We start from the raw sequence: 20,362 nt of genomic DNA, 5'->3' as shown, positions 1-20,362 counted from the left end.
TACTTTTCACAGAGGCCTACCATATTTTTTTGCCTTTTAGTATGAGAAGCATTATTATTTTAACTTACATCGTCCGGTTATTTGAAGAGCAGTTTTTCTTTTGAGAATTTTCAGTGTGAACATAGGCTACTTGGCTAATAATAAGACTAAAATGTGGTTTTGCTTTAAGTGTAAAAGTAAAAGTTCACCGAGAACGGGTTTTCACCAAATAAACGTGTAGGCCTACGTGTTGTTTACAAGTGCTTGCAGTTTCAGCACCATGATCTCTGACGTCACGTGAGTTTAAAATGAGGCCGCGCGAGAGGCAGAAACATTCGGCAACAGTGTCGGTTACAGAGGATGAACCGCGGCGCAACGCTCTGACAATACTGGTCAAATAACGCGAACATTATGTCGAATGTAATAAAATACAGCCCAGGACTCTTCCTCATATAGTCTGCTATAAACTACCTTCGAGAAAGTGGACAGTTTGATTACGAATACGAAGACTATGGACGAACAGCAAGAAGCGAATTCACATCAGGGAAAGTAAAACGGACCGGGAGAAGGTAGGCTGCATATTTTCTATTTCGGTTTTAAAGCACCTTTAGCCTGAAACTGTTAGTTGGCTACACATAATTTGCAATAAAATAATCAGATTTTGATATATAGACGCACTCTGTGTTGCTGAATCATTTAACGTTACAAGCAGTTCATAATTTAACAGCGTTTATAAATGTATTGCTGACTATATTGAAATAGTTTCTCGCATGTCTTACACATTTTAGTTTTTGACGAGTTTATAAAATATCCTTTGAACATTATGATTTAAGCATAATTTGATCTTATTAAACTGGTCAGTAGCTACACATAGCACATATGTGGATTTATAATGATCTCATACTCTCTAATAGCCTACCAGATTTATACGACATTTGTTTTTATTCTGTAAGCTCGCTAATGAAATTAAATAAAATGTTTTATAGCAGAAAATTAAATTATTTGTTATCCTTATCGCATATAATTTTAGCTCATTTTGGGTTACGAGATCGATTGAGCTGTCACTTTTGCTCAACCGTACATTGCTGCAGTCTTTATTTATAAGCGTGCTAGATTTTCTCCTAGATTTTAGCCAAAGTTGACGTATCGTGTACAGTAGCAGTTCCTCAGCCAGTGTCTTCATTCAATTCAGCCTTTGGGGTTTAATTATTTTACGTTATGGGAATGGTTATAATAAAACTATGCGTTGTCGTATGTTAATAAAATCAAATATACTGACTTAATCTATCCAATACAATGTTGTTACTGAATCTTTTGCTTACTGCACTAAATTCAATGCTATATAATATCACGCTGTCAAACTACTCGTAATATTTTGGTGAAACCATAGCCCACAGTAATTTACAAGGGTTGCAATAACGATTTCATTGTAAAACACTTATTGGTATTCATAAAACGAGTTTATGTATGCTAATGAAGACTGAATTGGCTAATACGTCAAGCGTTCATAATATATGTGAGTTACTGTTGTTTTCAATCAAAGGCATGGTCTAAAGCATTTGAGACGAGACGACGCGCCGGTCGCCCGGGATCGTCTTCTTTCCATTCATTACTTTTGCTGGAAAGTTTTCGGGCCGCTAGATGGCTCTGTTGAGTAATTTGACAGCCTTATTGAGCTGTTTAGAGCCCCTGTTCATAACCAAACAGATGCAGTCCTTTAATTATCGAAATGTAGCAGGTTTAGATAATAAAGAAGAGTATTTTTTTCCAGTGGCAATATTCCTTTATTCAGACAAGAACAGCTCTATATAAAATATAATTGGTTGGCTCTTCAGTGTTCATTACCACACTGTTTATGTCGCTATGTGCTATTTTGTTGGACATCTTTTGACTGCATATCATTTTTTAAATGTGTGGACATAAAGATTTTCCATGTCTGACTGTGCTTTCCAGGTTGTTTGACTGTTGCTTTCGCTTTGGCTGTTAAAAACCAAACTAAATGTCACGTAACATCAGCATTGACTATTCTCAATTCAAACTAATGTCATAGATGACTGACTGATACCCTTTATGGTGTAAGATGCTGCATATTGCGATAATGACAACAACAACAAAAAAGTCAGAGGTTGGATTTTTGGCTCTTGTGTTCAAAGTGTGTGTTACGTGACCTGCATTAAATTCAGAATGTGGAGAAAGTAACATTGATTTTGTTGCATGCACAGCAAATATGTTCATAGATTTGTCTGACTCAGATTTTCAAGATTTGTTCCTCAGTCTGGCAAATCTAAGGCTATGTTGGTTAGTCTGCTTGCCTAGACTGCATTACAGCCATCTGTCAAAAAGTCATAAATGTACTTTGCCAATACAGTAATGCAGCTTTTGTTTTTTCAGTCTTGAGCTTTTAGTCTAATTAAACAGCAGTGTTGTTGTGAATATATTCATTAGTTTGCCGCTATTTATTCTGCCCAATGATTTCTTCAATAGAAACTAAAAACGGCATTGTTTTGTTTAGTCCACCCCCCCCCCCCCCCATTTTGGCATATTGTAATGTAAAAAAAAAAAATTGCACCTAAAATTAGAATGCAGCTCAGTCCCGAGTCAAGGTATTTCCTGCACTGTTTGCTATGTTTAAAAGGTGAAAACGTGCAAAACTGTTTGAGATTAAAATTTTGTTTCACCGAATAAGATACAGAATCAGAACAATACCCAAATAAATGATGCAATCGATTTGCGAGATTTGTGATTTAGTGCAAATATGAAAATAATGAGAATGTTTGATGATGTTGACTGCTTGCATCACTTATCTCCAGTGCAATATGACCTTGGTGTGTTGTGTTTTGAGTCCGGGGACGTTGTTGTCAAGTCTAACCTTCTGTGTGACTGAGCATGCATGTGGTAAGCGAGACAGGACTCTCAACAATGAGAGACTGAGCGCTGCTTTGTGTAGCACCACTGGCCTGTGAGCTCTGATTCGTCCTGACAGCACTTAATGACAAGGAAGCAGGGGCATTTTTGGTTTAATTTTCTGAGCTGTTTTGCAAAGTGACGCTTGAGCCAAGGGCAAAGAAATCTCTTTTTTCTCTTTTCAATGTTATGCCATCTCCTGTAGAGTTTCCAGTTTCCAGTCTAGTAAACCTTTTCAGCTGGAAATCCTGATGTTTTCTTCAATCAATAGTCTTAATTAGTGCTGATTAATGAAGGGAGTCTGGTTGCGCATTGCTAATAGTTGTTTTGAATTCCCAAGGACGAAGCACTTTCTGCTTTGCCTGGCATTTTAAGTTTTGAATCAAATTTAAATTTATGACATGCTTTTGTACATTTCTGAAAGATTTAGTCCTGAAGATTTTCAAATAACTGATGAGATTCGTTTTAATTAGTTAGAGATGGCGAATTGAGGCTGAGGAGAAGTTTTCAAATTAAGATTTCATTAGTATTCTGTGGCTATACACGGACTCGGATCAATGGAGAAAATGAGCTGCATCCTTTTGTTTTAGTATTCAGATTTAAAAAGATTATTTATTTTTATCTAGCCAGGTTAAATGGGAGTGCAACAACATAAATTTAACATTAGTATCACAAACTGTTGGCTTATTTTCGTATGACGTCAGTTTCGGCCTGTGCTTGGATTGTGTTAGAGGATTTATATGTTAATATAAGCTAGGATATTCATGGAAAAGCCATTTCCAGTGATGAGGAATGTTTTACCAAAATGTTTATGTGTGAAGGTAATCTTTAGTGTTTAGCAAATTGCTATGGAAACTGGATGAAATGGCCTTGTTTTATTGTGACCCTCATCTGATTCTTTGCTTTGTCTCCATTAGTGTAAGTTTGCTCATTTTCATGTAATTTTCGTATCTTTAATCTTTATGACTGACAAACAGGGATATGGAAAATGGAAGAGTTGTTGAGAGCTGTTGGATTAGGTGTATTGTGTATGAATTAGAATGCTATAGATTGTGGAATTGTATAATAGTTTTTAGTGTTTTGCTGCTCTTAAGATTTATGTTTTTAGCTCCTTTAGCTTTTTAGCTAGTGTTTTATTTTTTTACATTTGATTATTCAGATTCTGTTGTTAAACAAACCCTGGACATACCTGAAACCCTAAACCCCCTTGGTTTACACTGACGTCAAAATGACACCTACTTTGAAACATGTATGTAGGTCATATAATTTTTATGATATTTTAAATATAATTCAAGTTTATTTTACACACTTTAAGCTCTATCATATCGCATATCAAATTTTGTATTTTTCTTCAATATCATGCAGGGCTGCTGCATGAGACCAACATTTAATAGACAGTGCGATGTTGCTTGGGATTTTCGAAGAAAGACGTCACAATTTTACCATGAAATTAAGATTTTGAAGCTCCATTTGTGTGTAGAGCACAAACTTTCGAAATAAATGAAAATATGTAAACCATCAAATGATGGGTGAAACAGCAGTCAATTAGAATGAGAGTGGATAATTTTCTAAACTGGAATGGACATTTCAAATTTGACCAATCTGAAGTTGAGTAACTTCACTGGAGTTCGCCTAATTATGCGTGTCTGGTAATATTTTAAACATATGATTTGTTGGGGGTTCAGAGGAAATAAATCGTCTGTTTTATTTTACCTTAACAGGGTATTCTATATTTCTTATTCAAATTCTGAATTGATATAAACAACAATTTATAGGTCAAACATAGCCCACATTGTACACATTAACACTTTAATGTCTTTTATAGTGCACAATATAGTAACAATGGATGCTATGCAATGGCACTGAAGACAGTGCTCAGTATAGACGAAACATTCAATAGCATAGTAAGGCCTGACCTTTATTCTGCAAATCAAGCTGATTTCTTAATGAGCTGCCTGATAGATGTTATTTTAGCCAAAACGTATTGAACATTATACTTTGAACAAATACCCTGAGGTTAGAGTGGGAGCATTAAGAAATGTTAATGAAAAATATAAAGCCATTAGCTGAACTTTCTTGGGTCAGCTTCTGCTCTGTAATTGAAAACCATGATGTATGTTTCTCGTTTCCTCTGATCGTGTATACAGAAATTATCAGATCAAGGACAGCCACGGTTTTCTTGACAGTATGTATCGTCCTTTCCACGTCCTTGTCTCCTGCTGTACTCAATCTGTATTTTCATTGGGGACTACAGTGTTGCATGTCATCGCCTGCAGTATGGCAGATCATGTACTTCTTTGATTAAGATCTTTGTGTCAGTACTTGTTTTTCTGTACGTTAACCTAGAGGTTAGTGTTTACTTTTCCGCTGGGAAGAAAATTTGAAAGAGAAGAGCCAAACATGTCTTTAATAACAGAAGAGTAAAAAAATACAGTGCTTGGTTGGCTTGTATGAAATGTGTCAAAAAGAGTCCACACACTCCACAGGTCAATTGTGCACAATAAGACCAACGAAGCTACTTTATGAATGACTTGAACTGATTTTTTTTTAAATGGTGCTGTAATTTTACGTTGTCAATCTAAGGACTTGCATGAAACATGGTGAAAATGTCCCTAGGGAACGAAACGGCTTATAGTTACTGTGTTTGGACTGACTACTCTTTTATAATCAAACAATACTTCAGTGCTGAATTTGTCCAACATAGCACATCAAAGAGGAAAATATTTTAGACAGTTTTTCGAGCAAGTGCCAAATTAAGAAAGCCATTAAAGTCAGCCATGTACGGATGCTTGTTTCCTTTTTTTAAAAAACAAAAAAAGGTAATTCCAACGTTTTATCTCACAATTTTTTTCTCGCATTTCGGACATTTTTCCGTATAGGAATTGCATAAGTCAGAATTGCGAGATATAAACTCACAATAGCGAGTTATAAGTAAGTCCGAATTTGTTTTATTCCATGGCAGAATTGGGGGATAGAAGGGCAAAGTAGCTCCTAAATGAAATAGTTTATGAAATAAATGTAACCAGGCAAGACATGAAAAAGATTAGGCCTAAAGACAATAAGAAATGTTTCTTAAGTACCAAATCAGCATATTAGAATAATCTCTGAGGGATCATTCGAACTGACGACTGGAGTAATGATGCTTAAAATTCAGCTTTGCCATCACAGGAGTAGATCACATTTTAAATGATCATTCACAATAATTTTTTTTAATGTGTTTTGATCATATAACTGCAGCCTTGGTGAGATAAAAAAAAAAGTAAGTATTATCGACCACAATCTTTTGAGCTGTAGTTTACGTAATTGTTTTCAACAAGCAGCCTGAAGGGTAGTACTTCCCTGTCCAGCCAATTAGAGCAAATGATAATACTAATTTTGATGAACACAAGGTTTTCAACTGCTAGTTTGTTAGGGTTGAGTGAAACAATCTTTCATATCTAACTGCAGTTTGTTTCTGTGGAGATGATGAATGATAAGTCACACAATCGTGAGTTCAGAGGGAACAAGAATAGAATCAAATAAAGATCGGCTGTGGGCATCTTTAAGCAAAGCTAATTAACAAGCACTGATGTGAGCTTATAGCGAGGCTCAATAGAGCTCGTCTCTCTGATGCCAACTCCACACCTCTTAGCTGCGGTTCTGCCGGGTCCTGAATAATGCACTCATCAGGTCTTTTCCCGGTGGTTGTAATGACAAGCAGCTCTCCCTCGAGAATCCACTGACTTTTTACAAATACTGCTGATGGTCCTGCTTACATCTGCCACTTATCTCAGAGGGGTATTACCATAAAGACCAGCTCTCAGAACCGCACAGCCTCCCTGACCTGCTTTCGCAAGACGTAAGATGTCGTCACACCCCAGGACGCTTTTTATGGGGGATCATCGCAAGTGTGGAAACTAAATCAGCTCTGTTTTGTAACTGAAGTGGGTAAGGGTCATCATTTTTAATGCAGCTTATAAATCTTTCCTTATATTGAAAGGTTACATTAATGCAAAATTGAGTAGCTCACAGAAACCAGGCCATCTGCTTGTTGGCTCCACTGGATCTTTGGAGTTATAGCATCATTTTAGATTTGGATCGAGTTGGTTATTCATTAACATTACAGGCTTTCAGTTACGGCACCCATTATGAGCTCTATAGCCCAAGGACTTCATCCAGCCTTTACTGTAAACCAAGAGTGCCCCTGAATTGTATATTATGAGAGTCATAATTTACCATTGCAATCCCAGAGAGTGTGTCCCCCATTAACTTTATGCTTTTTTGCTTCAAGCTATTCCTGTCCCAGCACTCACAATGGGGAGACCTAAACAAGCTCAGTGTAGCATGGATCCGTCTTGTATAGTGAGACATCTTAATGGATTTACCGAGGGTGATGCTAGGTCTGTTCCTCTCCGTTCTAGTCGGTTTGCTGTTTCCCTTTTAGTCCTCTATTGATGGTAGCTCTCAGTTACTTTTGAGAGGTTTGTGTGCAGCCGTTCTTGAACCACACTAATGGGTAGCCTAAGCCTTGTGAATATGTCTGAGCTTATCACCCTTTTTTTTTTTCTACCCAGCATGTTCTCTTCTCAAGTATGGACTACGTGATTGGTAAATTACTATTCTCAGCACAGGCTCCGGGAGTCGTTAGAGTTGAACCTGCAGACGTCTCCATCACTCAGGAGAGAGGACATTAGCCATTCTGCGTGAGCTGCTTCACTCCACACCCTGCAGGAAACCTCTTTCTTTATTCTGTTAATATTTTCTCTGTGAAGTGGTAAAATGCTGCACATTGGCTGTTCATTTGACTGGAGTTCTCAAGCAGCGAGACTAGCGTTGAGTTTAATTTCCTCGTCGAAACCCCGCTGGGGCCCTGGGGCCGGATCACCTGGGTGGAAATTGCTTTTGGTGTTTCCTTCTGTCCTGTCCTGGACCAGACAACTGTGCTCTGGGACATCTCAATTGAACTTGTAACAGAGAACAGCACAGTGTGTTTGATGACATCCAAAGGTCTGAGCAAAAGGGAAAACAGTTCTCCATTATCTCCAGAACTGATGGTGCAACTCTCTTTTTTGAACTTTTAATGAAACAAGAGCTTGTTACAAAGAACTGGTTCTAGCTTTTAATATTTCACATACATTATAATGAGTGCACAGTTCCATATACACAACATGTGCGGCCAATTATATCGTCTTTAATGAAAGTCTAACCTCAGCCAAGAAAGCTATTTTCATTCCTTTTACATGGAAAAAGTCTCAGTGAAAAAAACAAGCATGGGACATTTATGCTTATATATTTTGATATGCCAGAGGCAGTTGATTCTGAGAAGTGACCTACTGTGACCTTTAATGCTATGTATTGCCGTGGGCATTTTCACAGCTTTGTTTTTCTTTTCTGAATTGCAATATGTGTATGTATGTGCGTTTGTTGTTGACATATCAGTCCACCTACCAGTTTCCACAACATATGACAGGGGCATACAAGACCACCTTAAAGGATAGTCCACCCAAAAATGAATGGAAACGAATTATTTACTTACCGAGGTGTCATTCCAAACCTGTATAACTTACATTTTCAAGAATATTACATTTGCTTCTGTCAATATAATGGAAGTTATTGAGGACCAAAACTATATTAAAACCAATGACTTTATGGACTAAAAAAACTTAATTGTTTGAGCTCTACAGAAAAAGACAGTTATACAGGGTTGGAACAACATGAGAGTGAGTATAAGATTAAAAAAATTGTATTTTTTGAGTGAAAACATTTGTTGAACCACAGAAACATTAATGGAATTAAGCGCGAGCTTTAAAGAAATGTCATGCTGTTGAAGTTTTGGAAAACATTTAGTTATTTAGTTCAGAGCCACATTATTATGCATGACTCCACAGAGTCCCGATGCTTTTTTTATTGCAGTTTGTATTGTACTCAAATCCATGTCTCCCGAGTCAGCGGTCATCAGGAGCACAGTGGGATATTAGATTAGCTTCAATCATGCTGAACAGTCCTGTTTGAATGTCATTTATTCTTTGCTCTGTCTTTAACTCTAAACCCAGAAGTACTGTTGGATGCCCCTCCCTCCCCTCCACACCAGTGGGTGTCATGGCCCGTGATGGATCTGTTGTGTTATTGGTGCGATGCACCATGTGCCACAATGTAAAGCTCCTTTGCTTATTCAGCAGCAGGGTTTTTAGCCTGCAATCAATGGCAGCTATAGGCAGGGCCGAGAACATAGAGCTGTTAAAACCACACCTGGGACTTGAAAATGCAGAAGAGCTGCACTATCAACAACACCTGCCAGTCATATGAATAATTCAGTGATCTCTGACCCGGCCACTTTTACTCCTATCCGTCTTGCTTGTGTGAATGGAGGTGGTGATGAGAGCTACTACTTCTGGCAACCGTGGATTGTCCATTCACATGTCTTTTTGGAGTTAACGAAGGAGAACAGATTGAGTGGTAGAGTTACCGGTAAGATATCGAAAGAGAGACTGTGCATGAGAAACTTGTGATAAAAAAAACATTTTTGGGGCTCAGCTTTAAATGTACAGGCCACTTGATGGGGTTCAGTGTTCAGATTTAAGGTAGGATCTAATCATTTGCTTCTACTGCAAATTACACCTGGACTAGACATATTTGCCTTGATTTAATAATTGCACTTTACCTTGAAGCATTCTTAGTGAGTTTTGGCGTTGAACCTTTAAAAAAATGTGATTTAATTCACATAAAGCTCAGAGTGGATTACCTTGGGCAGGGTACATTTATTCATTAATTTTAAACAATATTTGAAATTAATTTTAGATAGGAATGTGAGAAAGTTCTATCACGTTCATGTAATTAGTGATGTTGGAATTCACACAGTTGGGCTTTAATTGGCAGTGATTGTGAGGAGCAGGGGCTGCATGGGTTGTTTAATTGGAGCCTGAGTGATGGCGGTAATGGCTCATTTGTTTGCCTGTGTGTGGTGAGGGACCCCTCGTAATGACCTGTGTGGAGGAAGCCGCGACGTTGGAAGAGGTGCGAGATTAATCGCACTACCTCACTTTGCACAAGACTGTAATAATGTTCCTATGATGGTTCTTCTAAGATGTCCTACTATTTGTTCCTAATGAATTCTCACATTTTACACGTCACTCTCAGCCCAGTTCTGAAATGCTTGTTAATGCATACTGAATTTGTGTGTGTGTGTGTGTGTGTGTGTGTGTGTGTGCGCGTGTGTGTGTGTCGTGCACTCTCCTCCATCTAGATGTTTTAATTGGACACTTTAATATTGGCAGATGTGTCTTCATGTTTAGTGCAAAATAAAGCTCCCATCTAAGAAAAATGAACTTTTCTGTTCTGCCAGATGTCAAAGGGGTGGTCACACTAGACTTTTCATTCCATTGACTTGCATTTAAATTCATGCAAATGAGGGAGACTAGAAATGCAAGCTCATGTGAAAAAGTTTTGGATTTTGCTGCTTTCTTAAGGCCTTGTCCCAAATGGCACCCTATACACCTGTGGTCTACCTATGAGTCTGCACTTTCGTGATGTAAGCTTTGAGATTACGGGCTCGGCAAAACTGCACATCAAGGACACAAAAAATTATATTACGTTGGCTTTAGTTAATTTAATTTCGTCAACAGGTTCCACATAACTGGATTATGTTAAACAAACATAATTTGTTCATGTAACTTCAACATCATGAAATTAAGTAATTTTAACCAACCCAGTTTAAGTAGTCTCAACGTGAATTTTTTTAAAGGCTTCCTGACATGATTCAGGTATTTTTTTATATTCATTAATCCATTAATATTTGACACATAATTAAATTGATAGACTATAGCAAGCTATTTGTTAGCAGTAGCACATATTAGCATTTTAAATGCTAAGTTTTAGATGCTCCTTCAACCAAAGCATTAGAAAAGAGTTAAATCAGTCAACAACCGAACAAAATGCTTCACTCTTCTCCACAATGGTAACCCACTGTAATTTAAATGGTTTTAACAATTCCAATGTAATTTTACATTAAACACAATTACACACTATCAAGTCTTTTCTAAATTTCTCAAAATTTGCTGGGAACTAACAAGCACCACCCAGTTTCAGTTAATGCAACACAAATCAATTATGTAATCCAACACAAATTAATTAAGTAAACTTAAATTGTACATATATTTAAGCAGATTGAACACAATCAAATTAAGTTTGGGCAAAATACTGCCACCCTCTGGATGTACGAAATTTTTTACTTAACATAAATGGTTTGTGTTTAGACAACACGTAAGGATTTTGTACTGTTAAGTTGAGACATAATTACATAGGCCTTAATAGAAAAAACATTTCAAGTCAAAAAACACAATTATTATAAGTAAGCTAAATATATATATTATGTAAAGTGCACAACCTACCTAGTTCACTTTTTTGGAGTGAGGGGGCATGCATGAGCACACTTCTGAAACATAAAATGAAAAATAGGACACCATAAAGCCTCGTTGACGTAAATCACACGAGGAAAAACGAGGAAAAATGAAGCGAGCCCGCCAGAGTTATTTTTGGGACCATTTTACTTTAAAAGTGTGCTTGTGCGTTTGCAGCCTTGTTGTTTTGTGCAAATGTAAGTTGTAATATGGTGTTTATTTTGTTTAGGCCTATATCTGATTGATTCAAATTGGATCCATTTGGTTAAGATTTAACGCTCTATAAAGCTCACCTAAGCTCTATATAGGTGGTAAGCTTCAGCTTCAGCTTCAGTAGTGCGTACAGCTCAAACAGCAATGCACGACTAAAAAAATAGAGACTGTCATATTACATTATTAAGAGAACAATATTGCAATAAAACATTGTGAATTATTTGAGTTTAGTTGCCTTGTTTGTGCGGATTGCTCCAGGAAAAGCACGTCCACTACATTTTGACAAGCCAAAACTTAATTAAAGTTCATGTACATTCTCATAAATTTTTGCAGATATTATGTGCAATATTATTGTAATGTTTATTTTGTATATATATGATTAATCTCATTTAGGAAGCATTTTTGTTGAGTTAAACCGGTGTTCATTTAGCACTTCATCTTCAGCACGCGGAGCTCAAACAGCAATGCATGACTAATAATAACTATGATTGGGACTATCCTATTACAATACATAACATTATAATGTCAAAAAAATTGTTCTAAATTGATTGAGTTTAGTTTCCACAACAGGAGTTGCACGCATCTGGGGCGGCGTTGGTGACCGTTGCATTAATCGTTATAAATATTTGATTGTTAAATAAGTAATTTAATTAAATGATCAATTACATTGACTCATTTTACAATTTTACTAGCCCTTTATTTAGACTAAAAACCCTTCACATTCATTTGCTGAGGAACAGTGTTTTGAGCAGCATTTGCAGACCCTGTTGTGTGACACATATTGCAATATTAAGCCTAACTAATGATTCATCGATCAATGGATCATTCATTTTAAAGGATCTATTTTGAGAATTTGTGTAAATTGACATCTCATGGTATCCATCATGGATTACTAAATGTCTGTTACTTGTAACATGTTAACCTCCAACACTGATCAAGGACATTGCAATGACTTGAGCATGTATATTTAATAGTGTGGGTACAGAAGATGGAGAGAATAGGTCACCTTTTTGAAGCCAGGGGCACATCAACCTTATTCTTAGTCTTTTAAGTACCCCAATCATACTGCCATATTTCAAACACTTATGTCACAATCAGGTTTTTACTTCCCTGTCGATAGTACAGCAGCAACAGTGCCTGTTAATAAACCATTAGATCACAGCTTTGACCTTGACAAAGTCGAAGTGTCGGGGGGAAGCAATGCAGCAAGCTATTTTTGAACAGTGGATTGTTTTGTAGAATTCACAATGTGATACAGGAATCGTAGTGCTTTAGTCAAATTTTAAAGATCGGCCTCCACGCTGAGGGACACCCTAGATCAGTGCCCTCGTTTGTTATTTCCGCTGGATGTTTAGATTTAGGCCTAGACTGAATGCATTTATCTGTCTTGCAAGAACTAAGCGAAGATGGACAGCTTTACTTAAATCAAGCTTGAAGCAAATGTGCCGAGGCTGATCTTGGTGTGTATTTTGTGCTCAAAGCTCATTAATAATGATTTGCTGAATGTAGGATAGAGTCACCCGTAGCATGGTTTTGGAAAGCTGTAAAATGCCTTTTCCCTCTCTTGTCGGCTTCACACACCACTTATCAGAAGACATTTGGGACAGGCTTCCGATTCCATGCCGAGCCTTGCGCGTCCTCGGACGCTGACACCAAATAAATGAAGATGCAGAATGGACTTGGATGTTCAGTGTTGGAAGGGCGACGGCTGAGGTGTGAAACCACTGAGCTGTAAAATTGCCCTGGCAGACATGCTGTTGTTTCAGCATTTCATGGTGAGCCACTCAGCCTGCTTCCCTTCCTCTCTGTATCTTTCCTTTTCACCTTTTTCTCTACACCCGTCTCTATACCTTGTGCTGATTTAAGCCATGGCCCGAGAGTCCCCTGGAACTGTAAAGCAATAACAGATCGCCTTGTTTTGTATGCACTGCTGCAACGCTCTTCAATCTGACCCTAAGAGCTTTAATATTCCACTTTCATTTCTGTATCAAGGCTGAACCTGCAAGCGCAAAGATGTTTCCTATACAAACATAGCACTGGCTCCTTCGCTGAAACAATGTTGATTTGTTCTAATTTGCCTGATGACATGCACCAGATCCATATGGTCCTATTATTATGTGAGAAGTCATAGAGAAAGTAATTGACTGGGTTGTGGCGAGCTTGTTTGGCACTTTGTGGGGAGACAAGAGACCCCTGCTGTTGCCCTTTGACTGGGGCAGCGGGATGTCGTGTCAAGATTTAATTGTGTTTTAATCTTATTATTATTGAAATGATATACTGGTCAAACTTGTATTATTCATTTTCACAGAATTACCACAAAGGAAACACAAATAAATGTGTTTGATTGCGGAGAGACTGTAATATGACCTTATCGACTTCTTGCTGATTTTATTGTGTTTGTTTTTTTCCTCTTCATATATCTTTCAGACTTATAGACTATTTGAATCAGTGAAGCAGAACTGACTTCAGGAAGAAGGGCCTCAGTCACTTGCTCAAAATAAGTCCAATTAAGACTTTAACACTTGATGTGTGACACAAGAAAGGGCGTGCCATTACAGAAATAGCAAATGAACACAAGGTACATTAACTGGCTGAGAGAGCTGTTAAAAACATATCCCTCATTAGTGTTGATCTTGTCTGCTATTTATATATTTTTTGCTTTCAACTTCAGTAATAATTGTAATCATTGCTTTCTTTGTATTTGCTTAAGTAAAGTTGTTAGAGTATATACTTTGTAGCCTTTCATTATAATGCTGTCCCATTATAAAGAGGACATATACAAACAAATAATAATAATTAAAAATGCTACAGTTATGTTTTGCACAGAACATTTAAGGCACTGCTTACCACTTGTATAAATTATGCATAAGCGATGCACCATTATTCTGGTACTGGTAAGCCGTTAATTATATAGGCTAACGTTATTAGCAATATTAAAATTCTATTTTAGTTTTTCTGCCGAAAAGAAATGAAAAAAAAAAAAAGAAAAAAGCAAATTTACTACCTATTAAAACCTATTTTTTAAAATGCTACTAGCGAAGTTAAGAATAATGTTATGTACTTAGAGGGATAATCCACTTTTTTTTTGGAAATGAGCTCATTTTACCACTCCCCCAGAGTTAAACAGTTGAGTTTTACCGTTTTCAAATCCATTCAGCCGATTTTCTGATAGAAGAATATCAGTAACCAGTATTCCTTTAATGTACAAAAAATCCTATTCATTTTGAGATCTGCTAAAGATTATATTTAACATCATTATTAATTGGTTAGTTTACCCAAAAATTAAATTTACTCATGTCGTTGTTCCAAACCTTTGTGGCTCTCTTTTTTATTCTTCTGTGGAACATAAGTGAAGATATTTTAAGGAATGTCTCAGTATGTGTGCCTCCAAGCCACACCTGGCTTTTTCACAAAAATCATGTGACTCGCAAGGTCTCTCACCCCTTACAACTTAAGATCGATGAAAAATTAGACGCATTACTAGAAATTCTGCAGAAAAAGCAGACAATTATAACTACTTTGTTTTTTCAGCATACTGAAGTTAATTAAATGTTTATAATAATAATAAATATAATAGCCTAAATATATAATATATTAAGTTGTACCGGCCAAAATGCGTGTTCAGTGCTGTTCGCGAGCATCAAGACAGCAATCAACTGCAAACCAACTGAATTTAGGTTTTTATTCACATATAAATATTCTTCAACTCTCACATTAGTTGTAGTAAATGGAAGCTCAAGCTTATTCGCTTGATATACGAGAACCAATGAGGTTCATTCTCATGTGTTATGTAGCACGTTTGACCTTTCGCAAGGGGTTTGTTCTAGCAGGTCAGTTTCGGTTGAGCTTCTGTTTGTATTCACTGATCAATGTTTATATGTGAATAAAAGCCTAAATTCAATCTGTTTATCATATAAAGTGATAACTCTCTTCAGAAAATTTGCACTAAATCGCTCGATTCATATGGATTAGTTTTACGAAACCTTAAAGAACTTTATGAAGCGTTAAAGTGGTAGTTGGGTTGCTGCCAATGGAGGGACAAAAAGCTCTCAAATTTCAGTAAAATGTTCTTCATCTGTGTTCCGAAGATGAACGAAAGTCTTATGGGTTTGGAACAACATGAGGGGTAGTTAACTATACCTCTAATTTTTTAGATCAAAGCAATGCACAATTAAACATCCGATATCGGTTTACATAATTAATGGGGTCCAAAGTGTTTTTTGATGTTAACGTCTTTCTACTTCATCAACATGCATGACATAATTTATGTTTAAGAAATCAGAAACACTCCAATAACAATTGGTCACCATTCACCAATGATGTTGTTTAGACTCACAATGGTCTCGGCTGACTGCTTGTGATTATATAACCCAATATATTAAAATAAGAGAAAAACATGTTCTTAATTATATTTAGCATCTCCTTTAAACGGCATCCAATGTGCTGAAACCATGTTACCATGCTGAAACCATGTCCTGAGTTAAATGGCTGGAGGCCTTTGATAGCCTGGGAGTAGAGCACACAGCATGACAAGAGAGATAAAGTTTTCATTGTTTTCTGCATAAACAGGTAAAATAAATAAGAGCAGCATGAAAGACCGATTCCCTCAAACTCGGTTCTGTCTTGGGTTGCAGACTGCGGATAGGTTATAGTGATGAAAGATGGCATTGAGATTAGCAGGCTGAAATTGGGCTCAGTGGTGGTGCGAGAAACCACATTGTTTGATTTATGAGGGTCATGATGATCAGTGGTTGCCACATGAATAATCCATGTGCCCAGAATGAAGTGACCTAGAGCATTTGCTAAGCTTCCCTACTGTGTTTTTCCAGTTCCACGCTCTCTTATCCACACTTACTTCATTCAGGATGGAGTGCTGCTGATCAAGAGATTGGCTTATCTGATGACTTGTTTTTCTTTGCCCTTTGCAAAATATTGTTTGAGTTTTTTGCTTAAAGGTGCAATATGTAAAAATTTTGTAATGAAATTTAAAAAAATCACTTGCTCAGTGTGATGTATTTACGGCAGTTGTGTAGCCTACTTACAATATATCAAAAGTCTGCAAAGATTTTTTGTTTCAGAGAAATTCCCATTTTAAATAAGTAATGGCCGTCCTGGGAAAAAAAAATGTCTCTTGTCAATGACGCAATATCTGCGCCATCCTCGTTCATAACCATGATGTAACCATGGCGACAGACGTGGACAACTGCAGAGTTTGTAACGTTTAGCGTTTAACGTTAATCAAACAGATCTCAATCCCCATTGACTTCCATAGTAGGTAAAAATACATACTATGGTAGTCAATGGGGATTGAGATCTGTTTGATTAAAACATTCTTCCAAATATCTTCCTTTGTGTACAGCAGAACAAATAAACACATAGAGGTTTGGAACAACTTGAGGGTGAGTAAATGAAGATAGAATTTTCATTTTTGGGTGAACTAACCCTTTAAGATTGATTGGACACAAAATCAGGACAGATTAGTACCTGATTAGAACTGATGTGTGTAGATAGTCATGTAAGGGACGCTTGAGCACTCAAACACACAAACCATACATGATTCAGACAAAGAAAACACTTCGCTACTGCAATTTATCAGACCATGGCTCTCTTAATGGTGCATGCTTAAATGAGGCTTTCTTCAACAGTTAGATATTTCAGGGTCAATCCCCAGAAAGTCTGTGACCTTTTGGTTGAGAACATCTTAAGTGATAATCAAAGTACTTTATTATGTGTGCTTGAGTTAACATAGTTTTCAACCATCTGCCCATCTTATTGTTCTTCAGCTGTGTTAACAACCATGCATGGCTTAGTTACAATAAAAAACTTCAAATAAGCATCAGATATTTGATATAAAAAAGCATTTTTTTCAACTTTGAATTTGATCTAAATTATAATTTAGATCAAACGTATATTTTCCAATTGCTAATCCTTTAAATAAATTGCTTTCACAATGGAAATTTTGTTAAGTAAAGTAAGAAAAATGCGGAGAAAGCTTTCTTGGCATAATTTAAGGCAAATCAGCCAATTATGCTCTGGGGTGCCATGCTGAGTTGCCAAAATTCTTTAATCATCTGATGCTGTTGCTTTCTCTTGACAGGAACACTGACAGGTCTCACAAGCTGATGCTGTGGTAACCTTGACACAAAATGCATCTTTTCACGTGCACAGAAAATTTATGCAGAATATGTATGACGCAAATGTATGTAAACAGATATTTTAATGGGTCACAGGTGGAACTGTACATTTAGGAATGTACAAATTAACTCTAATTGGGGCTTAGAAAATGTAAACATAGTCAGTGATATGAAAACAAAATATAGGTTTTAACATTTTACTACATTTCTCTAAAGCCAGAACTGCAGAGATACAGTATACAGTAAATGGGAAGAGATGAACCACAGGTTTCTTTCTTTAATTTGAGCTAAAGAAGCTAAATATGCTTTAATGAAAAATACTTGTACTACCATTCAATATTTTGGTGTTCAGTAGTATGTTTTATATTTTGAAAGAAATTAATACTTTTATTCAGCAAGAATGCATTAATTGGATAAAGATAAACAGTAAAGACATTTGTAATGTTGCAAAAGATTTCTATTTCAAATAAGTGCTGTGACTTGCCTTAAAAAGATGGTCCATTTGTTTTTTTTTTGTTTTTTTTCAGTTTGAACTGTTGCATTTAGTTTTAAAGGGATGCTCCACCGTTTTTCATATTAAACTATGTTATTACCTTAACTAAGATGAGTTGATACCTCTCTCGTCTCCATAGCATAGACATATACACTAGATGTCACCTATGGGTTCTAATCATGCGTCAAAACCGCCGCCATCTTGGAACAGGGGTCTTGTCATAGGAAGTATCTAGGTAACGCTGCTATCTCTGCCTTTACTTCGAATTCATTGCTGTAGGCGGACTTTTGTGCTGTGTATGATGTTCACGGATGAAATCTGAACTAGGAAGAATGTTTTTTGAAAAATGTCTGACCGTTGGAACAAACCAAAAAGAAAAAACAAGAAAAATTGCATTCATGATGATTTATGGTGATTTTATTTCTGTTAGACCTGTGTCTACATTGACGCTGATGCATTAAAGTGGAGGGGCTCCCTTGTTTCAAGATGGCGGCTCTATTGACGCATTCGTTCCAATGAACTGCCGTAGCCAAGGTGACATCTACTGTCTATGCGTGTACTCAATCGCTCTGGCGCGCAAGACACTTTGATAGCAAGCATTTTTTTTGGGGGGGCTTGGCTAAAACAGGGCTCAATGACGCACTAGATAACGCACTAAGGCAGGCCCCTCCCCCTAACAATAGAGCGTTCACATCAGTTTGGTGCTCAATCGTGAGTTACTGTCAGTAATATTAGTTACTATAGCCTACAGTTTACTAGCTAACTATGCCTTTGACAAGGAAAAGCGCAACGTTTTATTTTTGTCACCATTCTTGGTCGAGTTACACTACTGTATTTACATAGGGAAAGCGTGGAGGTGTTCGGTCGCTCATCTGCTTGGATCCTAATGAATGAACTGGGCTAAGCTAAGTGCTATCAAAGTGTCTCGCACGCCAGAGCGATTGAGTGCACGCACTGAGACGAGAGAGGTAGTTAAGCGAATGACATAGTTTAATATGAAAAAACAGTGGAGTATCCCTTTAACAAAACAAATATAGTTCTGTATATAAAGACAGAAATCATGTGACGATGGAAACAGTACAGTAGAACATTGTGCTGTATTTAAAATCAGTGCTGAAATCTCACGGCAAGCATCACATCTGAGTCCTCACTCCAATGTCAGCAATTACTTCTGTTTCTAGATGATTATATGTAAATGGTCACTAGCTTCTAATAAATGAAGACAGAAATAAATAACCATAGCATGGTGACATGCTGACATAAACTTAAGATGCGGTCATGACTCCTGTCTTGAGTGGATGGGTTGATTTTACTTTATCGTTGTGCGAGCTGCCAGCAAACCCATAACATCACTCACAGAGGGGCTCAGATGCAGGGGGATCAGGGAATTGACCAGTTAATTGCATTGAGCTCTGATACGTGCATGTCCTGAATCATGTCAATGTCTCCTTTGGTTGACAAGGTGGGAATACAGAGTTTGTTTGAGTATTTTAAAGTACCCTTTTCCTTGCACGTGTGACTGGACACAGAGTGGTATAACCTTCCTGTTACTTACATATCTGAAGACCATTGCATTGTTGTACTGCATCTCAAATCCCAAAATGAGTGCAGCAGGATAAAAGAAGCATCAAGGGAGTTTGAGTTTTATAAACAGGATCTTTAGTGTGTGAATTGGAGACAATGAAACATGTTGTTCCTATTGTGAATGTCAGGCACAGGCAGGCAGGTGAGACAACAAATACACACGCTGGCCCACCAATTCATTTTAGTTTTAGGTTATTGTGCTATGTGCACAGAGTCATTAATGAGAAGTAAAATGGTATGGCTTCATGTTTCAGAATCACGGTCTCGGGTGAAATACTGTTAGTTACCCATTTGTCTCATGGTTGTCATGTAATACTACAACCGTTGAAATATATGGCAGCAGAACAGAGCTTAATGCATTTTGTCATTTCAATAACTCTTACATGTTTGTCTGAGAGGTTTTATTCAAACATTAATTCTGAAGTGGGATGGAGGTGTAAAGTTTTAAATGAATACTTCCTCACTAATATTAGAGAGAAACGATATTAAAATACCAATACGATAAGCCAATTAATTATTGTCATGTCATGGCGGATTATTGGCAAATGGTAAAAAGAATGTATCAATTAAAATCAATATCAATTATTGGCTTATGACCATACTGTTTAAAAGTTGTGTGTCTGTATGATTTTAAGAGAAAATAATACTTTTATTCAGCAAGGGTGCATTATATTTATCAA

At 37.0% G+C, this 20,362-nt stretch overlaps 1 protein-coding gene across 3 annotated transcripts in view; it reads left to right on the top strand.

Moving 5' to 3' along the window:
• The first annotated feature begins 286 nt into the window (after positions 1-286).
• The window catches only part of megf11 (multiple EGF-like-domains 11), a 114,956-nt gene continuing 94,880 nt past the window's right edge, over positions 287-20,362 (top strand). For all 3 annotated transcript variants that reach the window (XM_089116426.1, XM_089116427.1, XM_089116424.1), the window contains exon 1: positions 287-548. The gene's annotated coding sequence lies outside the window, so the exon portion shown is untranslated. The remainder of the gene's footprint in view (positions 549-20,362) is intronic.

This window comes from Pimephales promelas, chromosome 10, assembly GCF_988280905.1.
Source record: "Pimephales promelas chromosome 10, fPimPro1.hap1.1, whole genome shotgun sequence".
NCBI lineage: Eukaryota > Metazoa > Chordata > Actinopteri > Cypriniformes > Leuciscidae > Pimephales > Pimephales promelas.
The sequence above is the reverse complement of the archived record's forward strand: the minus strand, read 5'-3'. Positions and strand labels throughout refer to the sequence as shown.